The following is a 9,361-nucleotide window of genomic DNA, read 5'->3' as shown; positions in this document are numbered from 1 at the left end:
TCTTGTCTTGTGTTGTTTTGTCGTGTCATGTCTTGTCTTGTCTTGTCTTGTCTTGTCCTGTCCTGTCGTGTGTTGTGTTGTTTTGTCTTGTCTTGTCTTGTCATGTCATGTCATGTCGTGTCTTGTGTTGCTTTGTCTTGTCTTTTCTTCTCCTTGTCTTGTGTTGTTTTGTCCTGTCCTGATGTGCGTTTTGTTGTTTTGTCTTGTCATGTCTTGTCTTGTCTTGTCTTTTCATGTCGTGTGTTGTGTTGTTTTGTCTTGTCTTGTTGTGTATTGTCATGTCTTATATTGTTTTGTCTTGTCTTGTCTTGTCTTGTCTTGCCTTGTCCTGTCTTGTCTTGTCTTGTCTTGTCTTGTCTTGTCATGTCTTGTCTTGTCTTGTCTTGTGATGTCATGTCATGTCGTGTGTTGTGTTGTTTTGTCTTGTCTTGTCATGTCGTGTGTTGTGTTGTTTTGTTTTGTCTTGCTGTGTATTGTCATGTCTTATATTGTCTTGTCTTGTCTTGTCATGTCATGTCATGTCGTGTGTTGTGTTGTTTTGTCTTGTCTTGTTCTGTCTTCTCATGTCGTGTCTTGTCTTGTCTTGTCTTGTCTTGTTTTGTCTTGTCATGTCTTGTCTTGTCTTGTCTTGTCTTGTCTTGTCTTGTCTTGTCTTGTCTTGTCTTGTCTTGTCTTGTCTTGTCTTGTCATGTCTTGTCTTGTCTTGTCTTGTCTTGTCTTGTCCTGTCCTGTCTTGTGTTGTCTTGTCATGTCTTGTCTTGTCTTGTCTTGTCTTGTCTTGTCTTGTCTTGTCCATTCTTGTCTTATCTTGTCCTGTCCTGTCTTGTCTTATCTTGTCTTGTCTTGTCTTTTCATGTCTTGTCTTGTCTTGTCTTGTTTTGTCTTGTCTTGTCTTGTCCTGTCGTGTGTTGTGTTGTTTTGTCTTGTCTTGTCTTGTCTAGTTTTGTCTTGTCTTGTCTTTTCTTGTTTTATGTTGTCTTGTTTTGTCATGTAATGTCATGTCGTGTGTTGTGTTGTTTTGTCTTGTCTTGTGTTGTTTTGTCGTGTCATGTCTTGTCTTGTCTTGTCCTGTCCTGTCGTGTGTTGTGTTGTTTTGTCTTGTCTTGTCATGTCATGTCATGTCGTGTCTTGTGTTGCTTTGTCTTGTCTTTTCTTCTCCTTGTCTTGTGTTGTTTTGTCCTGTCCTGACGTGCGTTTTGTTGTTTTGTCTTGTCATGTCTTGTCTTGCCTTGTGATGTCATGTCATGTCGTGTGTTGTGTTGTTTTGTCTTGTCTTGTCATGTCGTGTGTTGTGTTGTTTTGTTTTGTCTTGCTGTGTATTGTCATGTCTTATATTGTCTTGTCTTGTCTTGTCTTGTCATGTCATGTCATGTCGTGTGTTGTGTTGTTTTGTCTTGTCTTGTTTTGTCTTCTCATGTCATGTCTTGTCTTGTCTTGTCTTGTCTTGTTTTGTCTTGTTTTGTCTTGTCATGTCTTGTCTTGTCTTGTCTTGTCTTGTCTTGTCTTGTCTTGTCTTGTCTTGTCTTGTCTTGTCTTGTCTTGTCTTGTCTTGTCTTGTCATGTCTTGTCTTGTCTTGTCTTGTCTTGTCTTGTCTTGTCCTGTCCTGTCTTGTGTTGTCTTGTCATGTCTTGTCTTGTCTTGTCTTGTCTTGTCTTGTCTTGTCTTGTCCATTCTTGTCTTATCTTGTCCTGTCCTGTCTTGTCTTATCTTGTCTTGTCTTGTCTTGTCTTGTCTTGTCTTGTCTTGTCGTGTCATGTCTTGTCTTGTCTTGTCCTGTCCTGTCGTGTGTTGTGTTGTTTTGTCTTGTCTTGTCATGTCATGTCATGTCGTGTCTTGTGTTGCTTTGTCTTGTCTTGCCTTGTCATGTCTTGTCTTGTCTTGTCTTGTCTTGTCTTGTCTTGTCTTGTCATGTCTTGTCTTGTCTTGTTTTGTCTTGTCTTGTCTTGTCTTGTCTTGTCTTGTCTTGTCTTGCCTTGTCTTGTCTTGTCTTGTCTTGTCTTGTCTTGTCTTGTCTTGTCTTGTCTTGTCTTGTCTTGTCTTGTCTTGTCTTGTCTTGTCTTGTCTTGTCTTGTCTTGTCTTGTCTTGTCTTGTCCATTCTTGTCTTATCTTGTCCTGTCCTGTCTTGTCTTATCTTGTCTTGTCTTGTCTTGTCTTGTCTTGTCTTGTCGTGTCATGTCTTGTCTTGTCTTGTCTTGTTTTGTCTTGTCTTGTCTTGTCTTGTCTTGTCTTGCCTTGTCTTGTCTTGTCTTGTCTTGTGTTGTCTTGTCTTGTCTTGTCTTGTCTTGTCTTGTCTTGTCTTGTCTTGTCTTATCTTGTCCTGTCCTGTCTTGTCTTATCTTGTCTTGTCTTGTCTTGTCTTGTCTTGTCTTGTCTTGTCGTGTCATGTCTTGTCTTGTCTTGTCCTGTCCTGTCGTGTGTTGTGTTGTTTTGTCTTGTCTTGTCTTGTCTAGTTTTGTCTTGTCTTGTCTTTTCTTGTTTTATGTTGTCTTGTTTTGTCATGTAATGTCATGTCGTGTGTTGTGTTGTTTTGTCTTGTCTTGTGTTCTCCTTGTCTTGTGTTGTTTTGTCCTGTCCTGACGTGCGTTTTGTTGTTTTGTCTTGTCTTGTCATGTCATGTCATGTCGTGTCTTGTGTTGCTTTGTCTTGTCTTGTCTTGTCTTGTCATGTCTTGTCTTGTCTTGTCTTGTCTTGTCTTGTCTTGTCTTGTCTTGTCTTGTCATGTGTGTTGTGTTGTTTTGTCTTGTCTTGTCCTGTCCTGTCGTGTGTTGTGTTGTTTTGTCTTGTCTTGTCTTGTCTAGTTTTGTCTTGTCTTGTCTTGTTTTATGTTGTCTTGTTTTATCATGTAATGTCATGTCGTGTGTTGTGTTGTTTTGTCTTGTCTTGTGTTGTTTTGTCGTGTCATGTCTTGTCTTGTCTTGTCTTGTCCTGTCCTGTCGTGTGTTGTGTTGTTTTGTCTTGTCTTGTCATGTCGTGTGGTGTTGTTTTGTCTTGTCTTGTTGTGTATTGTCATGTCTTATATTGTCTTGTCTTGTCTTGCCTTGTCATGTCATGTCATGTCTTGTCTTGTCTTGTCTTGTGTTGCCACGTCTTGTCTTGTCTTGTCTTGTCTTGTCTTGTCTTGTCTTGTCTTGTCTTGTCTTGTCTTGTCTTGTCTTGTCTTGTCGTGTCATGTCTTGTCTTGTCTTGTCCTGTCCTGTCGTGTGTTGTGTTGTTTTGTCTTGTCTTGTCATGTCATGTCATGTCGTGTCTTGTGTTGCTTTGTCTTGTCTTGTCTTGTCTTGTCATGTCGTGTGGTGTTGTTTTGTCTTGTCTTGTCGTGTATTGTCATGTCTTATATTGTCTTGTCATGTCTTGTCTTGTCTTGTCTTGTCTTGTCTTGTCTTGTCATGTGTGTTGTGTTGTTTTGTCTTGTCTTGTCCTGTCCTGTCGTGTGTTGTGTTGTTTTGTCTTGTCTAGTTTTGTCCTGTCCTGTCGTGTGTTGTGTTGTTTTGTCTTGTCTTGTCATGTCGTGTGGTGTTGTTTTGTCTTGTCTTGTTGTGTATTGTCATGTCTTATATTGTCTTGTCTTGTCTTGTCTTGTCATGTCATGTCATGTCGTGTGTTGTGTTGTTTTGTCTTGTCTTGTCTTGTCTTGTCATGTCGTGCGGTGTTGTTTTGTCTTGTCTTCATGTGTATTGTCATGTCTTATATTGTCTTGTCTTGTCTTGTCTTGTTTTGTCTTGTCTTGTCTTGCCTTGTCTTGTCTTGTCTTGTCTTGTCTTGTCTTGTCTTGTCTTGTCTTGTCTTGTCTTGTCATGTCTTGTCTTGTCTTGTTTTGTCTTGTCTTGTCATGTCATGTCATGTCGTGTCTTGTGTTGCTTTGTCTTGTCTTGTCTTGTCATGTCGTGTGTTGTGTTGTTTTGTCTTGTCTTGTGTTGTTTTGTCGTGTCATGCCTTGTCTTGTCTTGTCTTGTCCTGTCCTGTCGTGTGTTGTGTTGTTTTGTCTTGTCTTGTCATGTCATGTCATGTCGTGTCTTGTGTTGCTTTGTCTTGTCTTGTCTTGTCATGTCGTGTGTTGTGTTGTTTTGTCTTGTCTTGTCTTGTCTTGTCTTGTCTAGTCTTGTCTTTTCTTGTCTTGTCATGTCGTGTGTTGTGTTGTTTTGTCTTGTCTTGTGTTGTTTTGTCGTGTCATGTCTTGTCTTGTCTTGTCCTGTCCTGTCGTGTGTTGTGTTGTTTTGTCTTGTCTTGTCTTGTCTAGTTTTGTCTTGTCTTGTCTTGTCTTGTCTTGTCTTGTCTTGTCATGTCATGTCATGTCGTGTGTTGTGTTGTTTTGTCTTGTCTTGTCTTGTCTTGTCTTGTCTTGTCTTGTCTTGTCTTGTCTTGTCTAGTCTTGTCTTTTCTTGTCTTGTCATGTCGTGTGTTGTGTTGTTTTGTCTTGTCTTGTGTTGTTTTGTCGTGTCATGTCTTGTCTTGTCTTGTCCTGTCTTGTCTTGTCTTGTCTTGTCCTGTCCTGTCGTGTGTTGTGTTGTTTTGTCTTGTCTTGTCTTGTCTAGTTTTGTCTTGTCTTGTCTTGTCTTGTCTTGTCTTGTCTTGTCTTGTCTTGTCTTGTCTTGTCTTGTCTTGTCTTGTCTTGTCTTGTCTTGTCTTGTCTTGTTTTGTCTAGTCTTGTCTTTTCTTGTCTTGTCATGTCGTGTGTTGTGTTGTTTTGTCTTGTCTTGTGTTGTTTTGTCGTGTCATGTCTTGTCTTGTCTTGTCCTGTCCTGTCGTGTGTTGTGTTGTTTTGTCTTGTCTTGTCTTGTCTAGTTTTGTCTTGTCTTGTCTTGTCTTGTTTTATGTTGTCTTGTTTTGTCATGTAATGTCATGTCGTGTGTTGTGTTGTTTTGTCTTGTCTTGTGTTGTTTTGTCGTGTCATGTCTTGTCTTGTCTTGTCTTGTCTTGTCTTGTCCTGTCCTGTCGTGTGTTGTGTTGTTTTGTCTTGTCTTGTCATGTCATGTCATGCCGTGTCTTGTGTTGCTTTGTCTTGTCTTTTCTTCTCCTTGTCTTGTGTTGTTTTGTCCTGTCCTGACGTGCGTTTTGTTGTTTTGTCTTGTCATGTCTTGTCTTGTCTTGTGATGTCATGTCATGTCGTGTGTTGTGTTGTTTTGTCTTGTCTTGTCATGTCGTGTGTTGTGTTGTTTTGTCTTGTCTTGTCTTGTCTTGTCATGTCATGTCATGTCGTGTGTTGTGTTGTTTTGTCTTGTCTTGTTTTGTCTTCTCATGTCATGTCTTGTCTTGTCTTGTCTTGTCTTGCCTTGTCTTGCCTTGTCTTGTCTTGTCATGTCGTGTCTTGTCTTGTCTTGTCTTGTCTTGTCTTGTCTTGTCTTGTCTTGTCTTGTCTTGTCTTGTCTTGTCTTGTCTTGTCTTGTCTTGTCTTGTCTTGTCTTGTCTTGTCTTGTCTTGTCTTGTCTTGTCTTGTCTTGTCCTGTCCTGTCTTGTGTTGTCTTGTCATGTTTTGTCTTGTCCTGTCTTGTCTTGTCTTGTCATGTCTTGTCTTGTCTTGTCTTGTCTTGTCTTGTCTTGTCTTGTCATGTCTTGTCATGTCATGTCATGTCGTGTGTTGTGTTGTTTTGTCTTGTCTTGTTTTGTCTTCTCATGTCATGTCTTGTCTTGTCTTGTCTTGTTTTGTCTTGTCTTGTCATGTCTTGTCTTGTCTTGTCTTGTCTTGTCTTGTCTTGTCTTGTCTTATCTTGTCTTGTCTTGTCTTGTCTTGTCTTGTCTTGTCTTGTCTTGTCTTGTCTTGTCTTGTCTTGTCTTGTCTTGTCATGTCTTGTCTTGTCTTGTCTTGTCTTGTCATGTCATGTCATGTCGTGTGTTGTGTTGTTTTGTCTTGTCTTGTCTTGTCTTGCCTTATCTTGCCTTGTCTTGTCTTGTCTTGTCTTGTCTTGTCTTGTCTTGTCTTGTCTTGTCATGTCTTGTCTTGTCTTGTTTTGTCTTGTCTTGTATTGTCTTGTTTTCTCATGTAATGTCATGTCGTGTGTTGTGTTGTTTTGTCTTGTCTTGTGTTGTTTTGTCGTGTCATGCCTTGTCTTGTCTTGTCTTGTCCTGTCCTGTCGTGTGTTGTGTTGTTTTGTCTTGTCTTGTCATGTCATGTCGTGTCTTGTGTTGCTTTGTCTTGTCTTGTCTTGTCTTGTCTTGTCATGTCGTGTGTTGTGTTGTTTTGTCTTGTCTTGTTGTGTATTGTCATGTCTTATATTGTTTTGTCTTGTCTTGTCTTGTCATGTCATGTCATGTCGTGTGTTGTGTTGTCTTGTCTTGTCTTGTCTTGTCTTGTCTAGTCTTGTCTTGTCTTGTCTTGTCATGTCGTGTGTTGTGTTGTTTTGTCTTGTCTTGTGTTGTTTTGTCGTGTCATGTCTTGTCTTGTCTTGTCCTGTCCTGTCGTGTGTTGTGTTGTTTTGTCTTGTCTTGTCTTGTCTAGTTTTGTCTTGCCTTGTCTTGTCTTGTTTTATGTTGTCTTGTTTTGTCATGTAATGTCATGTCGTGTGTTGTGTTGTTTTGTCTTGTCTTGTGTTGTTTTGTCGTGTCATGTCTTGTCTTGTCTTGTCTTGTCTTGTCCTGTCCTGTCGTGTGTTGTGTTTTTTTGTCTTGTCTTGTCATGTCATGTCATGTCGTGTCTTGTGTTGCTTTGTCTTGTCTTTTCTTCTCCTTGTCTTGTGTTGTTTTGTCCTGTCCTGACGTGCGTTTTGTTGTTTTGTCTTGTCATGTCTTGTCTTGTCTTGTGATGTCATGTCATGGCGTGTGTTGTGTTGTTTTGTCTTGTCTTGTCATGTCGTGTGTTGTGTTGTTTTGTTTTGTCTTGCTGTGTATTGTCATGTCTTATATTGTCTTGTCTTGTCTTGTCATGTCATGTCATGTCGTGTGTTGTGTTGTTTTGTCTTGTCTTGTTTTGTCTTCTCATGTCATGTCTTGTCTTGTCTTGTCTTGTCTTGTTTTGTCTTGTCTTGTCATGTCTTGTCTTGTCTTGTCTTGTCTTGTCTTGTCTTGTCTTGTCTTGTCTTGTCTTGTCTTGTCTTGTCTTGTCTTGTCATGTCTTGTCTTGTCTTGTCTTGTCATGTCGTGTGTTGTGTTGTTTTGTCTTGTCTTGTGTTGTTTTGTCGTGTCATGTCTTGTCTTGTCTTGTCTTGTCTTGTCTTGTCTTGTCTTGTCTTGTCTTGTCTTGTCATGTCTTGTCATGTCTTGTCTTGTCATGTCGTGTGTTGTGTTGCTTTGTCTTGTCTTATCTTGTCTTGTCATGTCGTGTGGTGTTGTTTTGTCTTGTCTTGTCGTGTATTGTCATGTCTTATATTGTCTTGTCATGTCTTGTCTTGTCTTGTCTTGTCTTGTCATGTCATGTCATGTCGTGTGTTGTGTTGTTTTGTCTTGTCTTGTCTTGTCTTGTCTTGTCTTGTCTTGTCTTGTCTTGTCTAGTCTTGTCTATTCTTGTCTTGTCATGTCGTGTGTTGTGTTGTTTTTTCTTGTCTTGTGTTGTTTTGTCTAGTTTTGTCTTGTCTTGTCTTGTCTTGTTTTATGTTGTCTTGTTTTGTCATGTAATGTCATGTCGTGTGTTGTGTTGTTTTGTCTTGTCTCGTGTTGTTTTGTCGTGTCATGTCTTGACTTGTCTTGTCTTGTCCTGTCCTGTCGTGTGTTGTGTTGTTTTGTCTTGTCTTGTCATGTCATGTCATGCCGTGTCTTGTGTTGCTTTGTCTTGTCTTTTCTTCTCCTTTTCTTGTGTTGTTTTGTCCTGTCCTGACGTGCGTTTTGTTGTTTTGCCTTGTCATGTCTTGTCTTGTCTTGTGATGTCATGTCATGTCGTGTGTTGTGTTGTTTTGTCTTGTCTTGTCATGTCGTGTGTTGTGTTGTTTTGTCTTGTCTTGTCTTGTCTTGTCATGTCATGTCATGTCGTGTGTTGTGTTGTTTAGTCTTGTTTTGTCTTGTCATGTCTTGTCTTGTCTTGTCTTGTCTTGTTTTGTCTTGTTATGTCTTGTCTTGTCTTGTCTTGTCTTGTCATGTCTTGTCTTGTCTTGTCTTGTCTTGTCTTGTCTTGTCTTGTCTTGTCTTGTCTTGTCTTGTCTTGTCTTGTCTTGTCTTGTCTTGTCTTGTCTTGTCTTGTCTTGTCTTGTCTTGTCTTGTCTTGTCTTGTCTTGTCTTGTTTTGTCTTGTCTTGTCTTGTTTTGTTTTGTCGTGTCTTGTCTTGTCTTGTCTTGTCTTGTTTTGTCATGTAATGTCATGCCGTGTGTTGTGTTGTTTTGTCTTGTCTTGTCTTCTCCTTGTCTTGTCTTGTCTGTCGTGAGTTGTGTTGTTTTGTCTTGTCATGTCTTATATTGTCTTGTCTTGTGATTTCATGTCGTGTGTTGTGTTGTTTTGTCTTGTCTTGTCTTGTCTTGTCTTGTCTTGTCTTGTCTTGTCTTGTCTTGTTTTGTCTTGTCTTGTCTTGTCTTGTCCTGTCCTGTCTTGTTTTGTCTTGTCTTGTCATGTCTTGTCTTGTCTTGTCTTGTCTTGTCTTGGTTGTCCTGTCTTGTCTTGTCTTGTCGTGTCTTGTCTTGTCTTGTCTTGTCTTGTCCTGTCCTGTCTTGTCTTGTCTTGTCTTGTCTTGTCTTGTCTTGTCTTGTCTTGTCTTGTCTTGTCTTGTCTTGTCTTGTCTTGTCTTGTCTTGTCTTGTCTTGTCTTGTCTTGTCTTGTCTTGTCTTGTCTTGTCTTCTCTGTCGTGTGTTGTGTTGTTTCGTCTTGTCATGTCTAATATTGTCTTGTCTTGTCTTGTCTTGTGATGTCATGTCGTGTCTTGTGTTGTTTTGTCTTGTCTTGTCTTGTCTTGTCTTGTCTTGTCTTGTCTTGTCCTGTCCTGTCTTGTCTTGTCTTGTCATGTCTTGTCTTGTAATGTAATGTCATGTCGTGTGTTGTGTTGTTTTGTCTTGTCTTGTCTTCTCCTTGTCTTGTCTTGTCTGTCGTGTGTTGTGTTGTTTTGTCTTGTCTTGTCTTGTCTTGTCTTGTCTTGTCTTGTCTTGTCTTGTCTTGTCCTGTCCTGTCTTGTCTTGTCTTGTTATGTCTTGTCTTGTCTTGTCTTGTCTTGTCTTGTCTTGTCTTGTCTCGTCTTGTCTTGTCTTGTCTTGTCTTGTCCTGTCTTGTCTTGTCTTGTCATGTCTTGTCTTGTCTTGTCTTGTCTTGTCTTGTGTTGCCTCGTCTTGTCTTGTCTTGTCTTGTCCTGTCCTGACGTGTGTTGTGTTGTTTTATCTTGTCTTGTCATGTCATGTCATGTCGTGTGTTGTGTTGTTTTGTCTTGTCTTGTTTTGTCTTGTCATGTCTTGTCTTGTCTTGTCTTGTCTTGTCTTGTTTCGTCTTGTCTTGTCTTGTCTTGTCCTGTCTTGTCT

Source organism: Zeugodacus cucurbitae, chromosome X, assembly GCF_028554725.1.
Source record: "Zeugodacus cucurbitae isolate PBARC_wt_2022May chromosome X, idZeuCucr1.2, whole genome shotgun sequence".
Classification (NCBI taxonomy): Eukaryota; Metazoa; Arthropoda; class Insecta; order Diptera; family Tephritidae; genus Zeugodacus; species Zeugodacus cucurbitae.
Note: the sequence above shows the minus strand (reverse complement) of the source record.